The 12657-nt window shown below is 40.8% G+C and overlaps 1 protein-coding gene across 1 annotated transcript in view; it reads left to right on the top strand.

Moving 5' to 3' along the window:
• The first annotated feature begins 6059 nt into the window (after positions 1-6059).
• WAPL (WAPL cohesin release factor) overlaps positions 6060-12657 on the top strand; it is a 132051-nt gene continuing 125453 nt past the window's right edge. Inside the window, exon 1 of the mRNA XM_017746261.1 lies at positions 6060-6179. The gene's annotated coding sequence lies outside the window, so the exon portion shown is untranslated. The remainder of the gene's footprint in view (positions 6180-12657) is intronic.

Genomic DNA, 12657 nt, shown 5'->3' with positions numbered 1-12657 from the left:
GAGGGCGGCCGGGAGGGGCTGCTGTCCTGCCCAAGTTTAGCAAAAGCTCTCGAGCTTGTGCGTTAATGCTGTGCGGGCTTGGAGCCCGCAGCCTTCAGCCCCTTCGCTCGCCGCCGCAACACGAGTGGGAACGGTGGTTTCATTCACTGACCCGTAGGAAAAGTGGCAGCAAGGTTGTTTTCCCCCACTGATTCACTGGTGTGGATAAGCAATGGTCGTTTTAATTAAGTGCAAAAGTTAAAACGACGTCCCGAGAGGAGACAAAGGGTTTGGAAGACAAAAAATGCAGAACGAACAATTTAATTGCCCACCAGGATACTGATTCTGAGATAATTTAAGAGATTGAGCCTTGTGGCGCCTTCACATAGTCCTGCTGAGTACTGTCAAGGACCAGGCAGCCCGCTCCATACATCCCTCTGTTCAGCAGTTCTGTTTGGTTTGCTTTTTTGGCTTTTTATGTTATGCCCCGAAAGTATCCTGCAGAAAGTCAGCTGTTTTCTCAGTACAATGACAGAGCCACTGCTTTATGAGTTTGTTAAAAAAAAATAGAAAAGCCTGTTCCCGAGCGTTGAACCGCTGGAAACTCGTGCGGTGCCCCGTGGCATCGGAGCCCCCTGGGATTTGCCCAGGATGTCCCGGGCTGGGAAGGCCCCGGTGGCCCCGTGCCGTGCTCCGCAGCGGAGCGCGCTGTGCCGAGGGGCCGCTCCCGGTCAGCACCAGGGACAGGGCGGCGGCGCGGGCGGCACCGGCCTCGCTGTCCGGGCCCGGGGCAAAACCCCGCAGTGAGGGGCCGAAAGCGCCTCCCGGGCCGGGATAAACACAGCAATGGAATCCCTGGAACGCACAACCCTTTTGAGAACTTCCTCAGCTCCAGCCTGATTAAAAGGATCGCAGTTCAGGTTTAGTTTCTTGCCTTATGGAACCTCAAGTCTCTTTACACTTCAAGTACTGAATGTGGTACACATCAAATGGGCTCTTTTGGTCCAATACACAGGATGCACAGACAAGGCCAAGAAAAAATTGATCTCAATTATATCTGTATTTATATTTGGCCAAAATTCATATTCATATGCATTGTGACTTAATGGTAGTTGCAAAAATATTCCACTGACAAGTTGGCTTATATGCCCAAAGGAAACATTTTGCATCTTGTGATGAGGTGAGCAACCTGATAAAGTAGCTTAGTTAGTGATTTAGGCTGGAAAACATGATCCAGATGGTGCGAAATTATGTTTATTTCATGATGTTCTGTTAGATTATCCCATTCTGTGTGTGATAGAAAAAATCATACTTAGATTTAAGGACTTACACCTGAACTTTTCCAAGGCCTTCAATAACCTGATTTTCTGCTCCCTGGTAAAAGTATCAGCAAGGATGACTGGGAATTGGCCAATAATCCTGTTCTGATAAGTGGTAGATCAGACTTTGTTTTTGTTTGAAACAGGATGAAATACACTAGCTTGTATGTTTCTCAATAGGTCACTCAAGGCCAGGGAACTTGAAAGTATGGGAGCTCTACCTGCTCAGCACTCTCTAAGAGAGCCTGCAGGCTTATTCCCAGAAATTTGTGCCTGTCGTTCGGAGGGACAAAATCCTCTGTCCCGTTTTTCTAGAAAGCAGTAGTGACAGTATTAAACTTGTATTTTAAATCATGGTTCAGAAGTATGTTGCTTACCTACCAATGGCCTTGGAATAGTTCCCCGAAACACCTTCAGGGTCACCACTTCGTACAAAAAGCTGAGCACTGTGACTACACTGGCTAGGCCATCTTGTGCAAGCAATCCTATTTGCTTTCTGCAAAGTAGCTTAATGATAGATTTAGCTGTCTGTTTTCCTCAGTGACTCACTCAGTGTGATTTGCCTTTGACCCATGAGTTTCATTCCAGCCTGGGCAATTTCCTTTACTGGAAAATTCAGATAGTTCTGTTAAGGGCTAATTTTCTGCAAGTCTTTCTCCTAGTCCTCTATCTTTTCTTCTAATCACAATCTGATCTCCCAAACTGTTTCATCAGCTGTTCAGCCTCAGATCAGTCTCAGAAACATTGTTTTCCTTGTAAATAGGCCCCTCATTTTTCATAAACTTCTGCCGTATGTCTTCATTAGGGTTATGAGGTACTTTAGTAAGCTGTCTGCACAGTTTATTTGCAGTAATTTTAAACTGAAGGTGCGACCACCATGGATGGAAACTTAAAAAAATGATTGCTACCCAACAAGGCTGGCCTCCTCAGCTACTGAGGGGCTCCTCACTAATGATGATAGGAAAATTAACAAGTAAAGTGCAGACACTGCAGCACAAAGTATGGATGTTGCTTTCTCCTGGGATAATGCTTTTGACATCTCATCTCACTCCCTGCCCAGCCGAAGGAGTTCTGAGTTCAGAAATAAACAAGTGATGAGTGTGGCTTTCTGAAAGCCTCTATGGAGGAACAAGTAACTGGGAAGAAGATACTGCCTTTGGTTTGGATGGGCTGTGTAGGTGTTATTTCTCTGTGGCAACACTGATGTGACTGTTCAGACAGGAGTGCTAACATTCAGAGGAGTGCAGATCTGGCCTGCTTCTGCACTGTCATTTACCCAGACTGTAACAGCTCCAGTAAATGAGGTTGTTCCATTTGTGATTGCTTAGCTGGAACACAATTTTCCTAGTCCTTTGCACATGCTGTATAAGGGGGCAGGAGAGTCAGTGGTTTGTTCCTTCTGTCACTGGCAAATAAATGGGCAATTTGCAAAACAACTCACAATTTTCACTTCCCTTCTGATAAAAGACTGGGAGGAATTTCTTTAAAATTAGGACTATAGATATGTCCAGTTAATGGTCTGATTCGTGTGGGATTGTGTTCTGCCACTGGCAAAAAAGCTGCCAAAGGAATCTAATACTTTGGATATCCACAATTATTTTGTTTTGCAGAAATTTTACAAAAAATCTTAGGAACATGTAGCAAGCACAGCTCAGATGAAGATCATATTTTTAGTGACTCTCCTTTAGTAATTTTACTCTTATAAGATAGAGGTCCATCATTCCCATTTTCAGTCTTATCTTAATTTTGGAGGCTTCCTAGTGTTGCCCATATACAAGAGCAAACAAACATGCAAACAAAGTAATCGAAAGGTGAAGCTGTTACATAGAGTTCAATAGGACATTGTGAATTGCAATTCTAGAGTGTTGCTCAAACATAAAAAAAGAAGGCTGTCCACATGGCAACCTCCTTGGACTATTCCTGTCATTTCCCTGAGCTATATTATTAGCATAACATTCCTGGTACAGGATGAAAACACAGTCATGGCAGTAGGTAATTCAGGAGGGACTGTCAGCAGCATGAAATGCTGCTTGACTTATAACCCGTGCCACTTTCATGCTAAATTTGGGCTAATCTGGCCCCAAAATGTCAGCACAAAAATCTTGTGCACTGATTTTAGACAGAAGAAAAGCTGGAATTCTCTTAAAAAATAATATTTTCAGTTAGTTTGGCTAAATAAATGTCAGCCTCTTAATTCTCACTGTTTAAATATTCATTTGTAAATGCAGGCTCTTTTTATAAAGGGAAAAGTGAATCTCTTCCCACTTTTTTCCCCGTGGTATCTCTCTGCATCTCTCCATTGAAGATTGACTAACCCATCATTGCATCTTTGTTACAACAGGCACTGTTAATCTTCTGTTTGAGTATGTAAAACCTTCCTGAATGTGCCTTGCAGCACTCCAAGAGTAAATGATACGGCCTTTTACAGATAATCTTGGGTACTGCACTAAATTGAATTGCCCAACTCACAGAAGGAGTTAATGCCATACTCTGACTCAGAACTGACTACCTTTGATATTTACCACAAAGCAGTGTCAGCTGAGTACCAGTCTTGTTCATTTTGGTTACTTGGTGCCTTGATCTGATGATTTGTTCAGTTGAGCCCATTGATTTATTGAAGCAGTTTTCACTGGGACATATGAAGACTGGGATAATCTTTGCTTAGGAAACTGTGAGCTGAGTTTAACTTAGCTGCTGCTGGAGCGTGAGTGCCATATGTTTTTCTTCAAAGGGTAGCATCTTGGTGCCCAGCCTTGAAGAAAGATCTTGATGGTCAGGTGCTAAATTTACAGCTCACTATTCGGTAACTGAGCAATCAGCTCCATCCTTGCACAATGTTTTCATGCAGTAAGTAGAATGAAGGACTAGTAAAGGCACACCATGTCAAAAAAATGTTCTAGAGCACATCTGTACAATCACAATAAGTAAAATAAATCAATTTATTTTGTAGCTTTATTGGCAGTTTCAGTAATTCAAAGTTTGTTTAGGGTCAGCCAAGCTTTCCAACTGAGTTTCAGTGGGCTAGGGGAGGACAAGTGGGATACAAATTCCAGATCTTATTGTGTAAGTAACCTGTTTTAATTCCCCCATTGTTTCAGACAGTGCATGAGTTAACAAGAATAGAGCTCCCAGACAAGTCAACAGGAATGTCTTATTCTTTATTCCATTTTTATTATTTTGGTCCTTACCCCATTCCTTTACAGGCTGGATATGAGTTGTAAAGGGGAAGGAATAAAAGTTTCGGTGATGAGCTTTTTTCTTCTTATGAGCACTTTCAAGTTTAGATCAAGTAAACTAGTAACAGTCAAATTTTATTGAAGTCAAATAATTCTGCTGGAACCAAGCCACTAGCTCTTGGAAGGAGGAAGCAGAGAAAGACAAGTGCCTGCAAGTTAGTCACATGTTGAAACAGAAACATTGTGGGGTCCTGTTGACTTGTCAAATCAACCAACATTTTGAGTGTAATTTGGTGTAACTTGCACTGTATATGTAATAGCTGTGAGTGTTGCATTTGGGACTTCCAAAGATTTTCAGTTGCTGAAGTTCAATTGAATGTCCTTCAACTATCAGAATCATTTCTCAAATCTCTGTCTCCAGTCCTGAAGTGGAGAATAAATACTAGTATTGTGAAAATCTTAAGCAAGTAGTCACAAAGACACAAAGTTCTTAGTAGGGGATATTGCTTTACTGCCTCTGGACTTTTTGGTTTTTAACTGAAAAATTCAGAACTGATTTATGATCCCCATGAAGTTGTCTAATTGCCATGATTTTCTGTTCAGAGAACTCCGCTTAAGTAGTGGATGAGAAACTCAGTTTCCATCAGGATCCACCTTGTATGGCTGAATTCTCTGAATCCTTTTGCTGTAAGTTTTTACTGGTATCATGCCATTCCTACTTCTATGGCTGTTCTGGTAACACATCTGGCCTTGACTATCTTTTGGCAAAAGAAATGCCCTGATCCTAAACGCCAGATCCTGGGTTTCCCAGAAATGGCTTCCAGTGTTGCTGGACAGTCAGCTGTGTTATTTTGAAAACTCCTGGAGTAATTTTATTTTTGAAAGCTGGAATTCAGGCAGCTCACACTGTTGCCATGTTCATGAGCTGCTCTAATATGTAATTGTCTTTGTACTGTGACCCAGTGAAAATGGAGCAGGTTCAGCTGTGATGGGACTCTTTCTATTTCAGGAAACAGCACAATGAAGGGAAGCTGCAAGATGCAGCTCTGTAATATGTGCTGTGGCCTCCTTAGCCCTGTCTCTGGAATCATTATGGTCTGTCTCCTGCATGTGAGGAAAATCAAGGATTCAGTGAAAGGAGCAAGGAGAAATCTGGCACAAGATGGTAACTCTGAGTCCCTTTTCTGGCCCACAAACAGAAAGAGAATATGCCTGTTTCATATGAAGTTACTGTTTTCCAACAGTTTTGGATTCCCTACTTTATTTGCGGACAGTTTATTTTGATGCAGTGCTAATGGGTATCCTGAGTTGTGTTTTCTTACTTGCTTCCTTTGCCTTTGGTCATAGTCTACCATGACAGTTTGGGCTAAAACAAGAATTAAAGTAAGTGTGATTTGTTGAAATGCAGTTTCACATCATATTTCATGGAATTTACATGGTTTTAATTCCTTCAGGTGAAAAAAATGGTATCTACAGCGCCTAAAGAGAGCAGCTCTTTCTGTGTGAAACTTACTTCTCATCTAACTGAACATAATGATCCTGAACCTGAAAGACTGGTGTGGCTTTTTGTTTTTCAGAGGAATGGTTTTCAAAAGGAATCCATGCAGTGAATGTGATGAACCACCACACTGCCTGATGCTACTACCCCAACTCTGTCCTTCATCAGATTAAGTTCTCTTCTTACTTCACTGAGCAGCAGCAGAAAGTGAGTTTTAACAAGTGCATCTGGAAAATAGCACTTTGAATAAGATCTGTCAGTATACACTAAGGGTTCTGCCATGTCCTTCTGTTACTCAGACACTTAAGCTGAGGACAGCAGCATCAAAAGGATTCATATTTTTAAATCACAGTTGGAGGGTTATTATAAGCCCAGACTCCATCTGTTTTCATGTTAAGGTGGAACCATAAATAGGTCTTTAAAAGCCAGGAGGGAGCTGTGTTTAATTAATGCTGGTTTTGCCACCTGAGGGCATTGGGGCTGCTTGGAAGGGGGTACTAGAAGTGTGAAATACTGAAAACTAGAAGAAGATGGTGATACTGCTGGGAGGGCTTGAAAGCAGGACTGTCCATGGGATGTGTGTCAAGGAACACTCGACTGCAGGACCTGCCATGTAGAAGGGGGCTGAGTCCTGATCAGGAGATCAGGGTTTGAGAGGAAAGTGAGGTGAGGAACAGCTATTTCTTAGCAGCTTTATGGAAAGGGTAAGCAAGGGCCTTCCCTCTGACCCTGTGGGTTAACTAGAGAAGAGTTGACTGTTCCCTCATTGCTGGAAGTAGGGAAAATGAGAAGAATCTCTAAGAGATGTGGACTGAGCTGAGCAGGATTTCTGCAGTCTGCACAACAGGATGAAGGTGAGCAGTCACACTGGGAAAGAACTTGTAGATTCAGATCTGAAACTTTTTTCAAAAAAAGAGAAAACCAATTTTACTTAGTTTGTTTTCAAACCTCTCTTTCTCGTTTTCCTTTTTTTAAAAGGTAAACTTGCATAGCATATCTAATACAGACAAATAAGGGAAGGGGTATTACTGAAAACACTGTCGTGTGTTCTATTCTGTGGTTATGTGTTTACAGCTATGACCAGTCAGTGTAGTGTATGTTAATACTGCCAGAACTCTGATGAGAGCTGGTTTCCTTGAACTCACAGGTCAGCACTGGACAGTTACCTTGGAGAATCTGGCATGCTGTGGTAACAGCCACATGCTCCAGCCACTAGAAATTCTTCTATAAGCTTTTAAGAGTATAGTCTTATTCTTGCCTTCTTTCCTTCCTTTCATGGCTGAGCCTTACTATGTTCTTAACAGTTCTTGGAGTTCAAGCTTTGATGAATTGCCCTATTTTAAATCCTTTGATATTAATGGAGCTCTTTTGTGCATGAAAGTAGAAGTTGGTCCTGAAAGCATAGCTCATGTCTGGACAGGGAAGAAACAACAATCTGATGTTCAGAGCAGGCTAAACTATACAGTGTTCTCTTATTTTCATTCTAGGCAATAGTCAGGAAAGTTTGTGGAAACTTTGTATGTTTGATTTTGTAGTGCTTCATACTGTTTATTTTGCTCTTGTTTCCTGGATGACACTGCTAGTCAAGGATTCCCTTCTTCCATGAACGATTTCTGCCCCACAAATTCTAGAGCAGAAAACCCTAAAAATTATTCTACCACCTGTTTGACTTTGCTCACTTCAAGGGAAAAACATATATATTTCATGTAGGGCTTTTGATCAAAAACATGTACACAATTGCATGCTACAAATTTTTCTTAGTTACGACTTACCAATAAAATGCCTGATTCTACTTCACTCATGTTACCTGTAAACAATGTCTGTGTGGTGGGGATCTGTAAATTATTTCTGATGAGAAAAATAATGACTATGCACCCTTTATCCCCTTCAGTAACAATCTCTGTCTTTCATATGTAACAGTGTAGTTTAGATGTTTTGATAACAGTACAGCAAAGGAAGAAAACGTGAATAAAAGAAATGGAAAAAAAAATTGTATTTCCAGTTGTGAGTCTTGGAACAAACTGTAAAAGCTAGTTGAGAGTAGCCACATGATGATGAAGAGAATATTATCTCTATTTCACAGGCAGAAATACTGAGATATGAGAAGATTAGGTAATTTTCCCAAGGTCACACCGACAACATGGAAAAAAGAGAAAATAGAATCTTGAACTTCTGATTCAAACTTTTATTATTTTTTTCAGGACTGTCGTTCCTCCTCTTAGTAAGGGTTTGCTATACCAAAGTGCTTGCTGGTTTCTACATCAAATCAAATTTGCAGCTCAGCTCACTTATCAGTATTAACCTTGGCTTTAAAGAATCTGAAAGTTAGAAAAAATATTAATGTAAAGTTCCATGGAGTTAGCAGCAAATACTAGTATGGAAAAATATTTTTAAAATTCAGTAACTTTTAGTACTGACCTAACATACCCTTAAGTCCTTCATTTCACTTGTGTGTCCTGAGGGGTTGTGTAAATATTTATGCATATGATTTACTTTAGGCATCTGAAAAACTTAATAAGAAAGCAGTTTTACCAGTTTTACAGCAAAGGGCGCATCTGGGTGTATGTAATACATTTTTTGAAGTACTGGGGCTTTTGAAGGAAATGCTGTTACATTTGAGGTACAGTCACTTTCTTTGTAACCTTTCAGGCATAGCACTGTGTGGAAGGGTATAGATGCTCCTTTCTATTTTTCCAGTCAGTGGAACACATGGTAGCAATTTTAAGTATGCCCATAAGTGTCCCACAGCCTATTCAGGAAATGTTCCTCTATGGAACTTTACATTGGAGACCTCATCCTCAATGATGTAGTCTCAGATTTTTGTGTCTCTTTCCAAACCATCTTCTTGTACATTTGTGGAAGTCACAGTGAAGTGAAAATGTTGAGGGAAATGAGAAATGGCTTTGCTTTTACATTGTGGGTAATGCCCCACAAAAATTCCCCTTAGGAAGTTATTTACATAGATGTCATGTTTATTTTTTTATGTGCATGGTGAGCTTTACGCTCAGGTTATGTCTGTGCACTGGCACAGCTTAACCAGAACTGCAGCTCTCTCTGCTCCACACTATACCTAAGGCTTGACTCAAGCCTGATGAAGTTACACATTCTACCTATCCTCCAAGTTACAGGCAGCATCAGAAGCCATTTTTGCTGTGCTTCTGAGTCATAGATCTGGTGGATTATGACTGAGTGTGGATTGCAGCAACCCAAATGAAAGTGGATCTTAAAAAGGTTCTCCCACATAAAGTCTCCTTGGCAAGGGTTGATTAACATTTTCCTGAAAGTGACTGAAAGTATCTTTGGTACTATATCTACAGAAATACAGGTGTTTGTGTAAGTTTAAAAAGCAAAAAACCCCAAACCAACCGGGGGAAAAAAAAAAAAACCAAAAAAACCCCAAACCCCAACAAAACCCAAAACCAACAAAAAACTAAACAGAAGGGTAGGGAAGAAAAGGTCACTCTGAAGAGAGGTGAATCCCTTCCCATTTTTTAGCAGCCACTGGGGTAGTCCTACTATTTACCTCCAGTTTCTAGTGAATCTTAATTTCAAGAGCCAATTTCATTGCCAAAAGTGTTTGTAGGGTAATAGGCGAACCAACCACCATGAGTCCAGCTTTGCAGTCTCATATCATGTGATTTTGACATCTCTGTATTCAGCGAGTGAGGATTTTCCTACACCGATGTGACGCTTGCAGCATTTGCTCTGCTCTGCAAGCTGGGTATATAGAATTCCTGTGGTGTGTCTCCAGCAGAGCCCTGCTGCTGCCAGAACTGCTGTAACTAAAATAAGTGTTTTCCTACAAAACACCAAAAAATTTTTTATAACTGGTTTGTATCAGACTGTTAAGGTTGGATTTGCTGTGGAGAAACTTTTCTGCCTTTATTAAGCTTACACTGATGATCTACTCAGTCTGTTCTCCTTAGAAGGGAAGTAAATAGGACAGGTTGTAAATCTTGTCAACTGTGAAGATTGCATAAATTTGAAAATGAGCATTTAGGTTATAAATTAGGGGTAAGGGAGGTACAGTAATCATTTAGTGTATAGGATCGTGGCCCATGTCTAAAGGTGCTAGGAATGACACTAATAATAATTTATTTGTTTTAAGACTGCTTTTATATAAACCTATTTATAACATTCCTATGACATTAGCAACTGCAAGGCTACAAACACAAGTATTTGAACAGAGATACTTGTTATCAGCCACTGAAATACCATTGTCTGATACTAACCCTGCCTTGCAGATAAAGGCACTCTCTCAGTAGTGGTTTCAGCAGCAGAGACAGGCAGGTGCCCTGCCAGAGTTACTGAGATGGAAGCACCTTTCACTGAGGGATCAGAGGATGAGGGGACATGGTGGCACTTCTTGGGATGGTCTGAGGAGAAAATGGCACCAAGCACCCTGAGGACAACAGGCACACATGGAATGGTGACTTACCCGTGTTACACCCTAGAGCTCTAGAAACACCCAAAAAAGCATTGGAGGTGTCTTTGTTTACTTCTGGGTGTCAAACTTGCTGTGGGTTTTGCACATGACTTCAAGGAAAATATTGTTTGCTATTCTGTCTTACTTGAGAATATGTGAACTGTCAATACTCAATGTCACATTCTATTATGACACTTTTTAGTTCAGTGGTGGGTGTAAAAAAGTTTCCAAAAGTATAACATGTGAATGTAACGTGGAAAACAAAGGGAGTCAGACCCTGGTTGTATGTGAAAATTGGAAAGATTGGCAATGTATGGCTGCTGCCTCATGCAATCCTTCAGTCTTGGCTTGCAGCAGCCGTTCATTACACTGGCTCTTGGCAGCTCCTTTGCAGGTCCAGCAGTAGTGACCAATTGCTCAGCAGTTTTGCAAAATTGCTTGCATGATCAGACCAAACATTTTCACTGGTGACCCAAGCCTGAGTTTGTGCCCCCATGAAGGGGCAGACCTTGTGTGTTAACTCCCAGCACTTCTTGCCGTTGCCTTTGCCAGCAGCCTGCTCTGTGAACAGCTGCTGGAGTACAAAAGGCCAAAGGGAAGTGTCTCAGATTTGCCCTCATCCTGTCCCACTCCAAGTCGCTGGAACATGTCCAAGTGCATGGTAAACTACAGGCAGTCTCTGCAGAACAGCCTGTACAGTTGACTTTAAGTGAAACATGAATCATTTCAGTCCTAAATTATTTTAATCCAATCAGTCAGCTGTGTTGAAGGGTGTAAAGAGACAGCAAAACCAAGAGAATGGCTGCCAAGTGGAGGATACAGGACACAAATAAATCTGCTAGGATGAGATGAAATATGAACTAATAATAATTTATTCCAAATACTGCAGGGGTTACAGTGTGAACCACTTGTAGAGATATTCAGACGAGATGAAATTTGTAGGCTTTCCCCTGTATAATTTTTATAGACACAGCAGAGGTGAAGGAAGGCAAAGCTGTTAGCTACACAGAGAGTACACACAAGGGTTTTGAAGTGCTCACAAAGAAATTTTCCCTAATTAATATATGCTTTACAAGTCTCTTGTAAGTAGATGAGCATGAACAGCTGTAGTTCTTTTTATAGATACAAACTAATCTCTAATACATGTTGGAGTTGAAGGATACAGAGAGCAACATGCTGTGGATTCGTAAAGCTCTTCTAGCCATAGAAGTATTCTTTTCATACCCTCTAAAAGTGGAAGGGAATGCAGAAGAGCGTGGGTATAGTCTTGAAGAATACTGCTTGGGACAAAATCGTGACTGGAGCAAAGGATGTAGCTATTAGTGACACATATCATACACTCCTTGTTAACACATCAGACAGCACGTGTGAGTTAGACCTATTTTCTTGACAGGTTCAGTCTTTTGTGACCCATATGAAACAGGCAGCATTTGCTAATGTTTCTTCCCATCTTTTACTAGGGTCAATGGCCTCCATGACAAAGAAAGAATTACATGTTTCAAGCTTTTAAATATTTTTAAAAGCCTAAGCAATAAGTCATTATAGAACTCCTTAGACTTGAGGAATATCTTTGAACACGCTTCCTGTTTGAAGGTGTTTTCTCTCTTCTTTCTCCTTATTGCTAGCTGTATATATTATCAGTTTAATATTGTCCTCTGCTGGGAGATGATATCCTGTTGTGGTAGGTGAAGGAAGAGACTGTAATAGCTCCTTTCCATCTCTAATGCCTATGATTTCATGTACACAAAAACACTGTGGATTTTGAATAGTATGGTTTTTTTGGCAGTTTATTACCAGTCTGAATGCCTCACTTTTTTTCATGATCTAACATTTGTCTACTGCAGAAGTCATTATCACCTTCATTTTTATTTTTAATAACCTTCCTTTTAATAAACCTCAGTTTGACCTAAGTTTCCAGAAGTTTACTTCAAAACAATGCCCCAGACCTTCTGGAACCCACTGATTTTCCCCCTCAAAGTAATAAGCTCATTACATTTCTATTGATTTTATGGCTTTTTCTGATGTGACATAGGGAAGAATTGATTTACTTAGGACAAAATGTCTTGCTGGGTTCCCTCCATTATTGTAGCCGAAGGGAGAACTGCTGGAGGGCCTATGGGGAAGAGCTGTTTCAATAGCTCCTTGTGCCCTGTTCTTTTGGGCTCAGCCCCACTTTGGACTGACTATACCTCATAATTCTTGTGGTGTAGATTGATACGAATTGCAAATGAATTTTGTCTGTTTCTTCTTATGCTCTAG

This window comes from Corvus brachyrhynchos, unplaced genomic scaffold (assembly GCF_000691975.1).
Source record: "Corvus brachyrhynchos isolate BGI_N302 unplaced genomic scaffold, ASM69197v1 scaffold279, whole genome shotgun sequence".
Lineage (NCBI taxonomy): Eukaryota > Metazoa > Chordata > Aves > Passeriformes > Corvidae > Corvus > Corvus brachyrhynchos.
The sequence above is the reverse complement of the archived record's forward strand: the minus strand, read 5'-3'. Positions and strand labels throughout refer to the sequence as shown.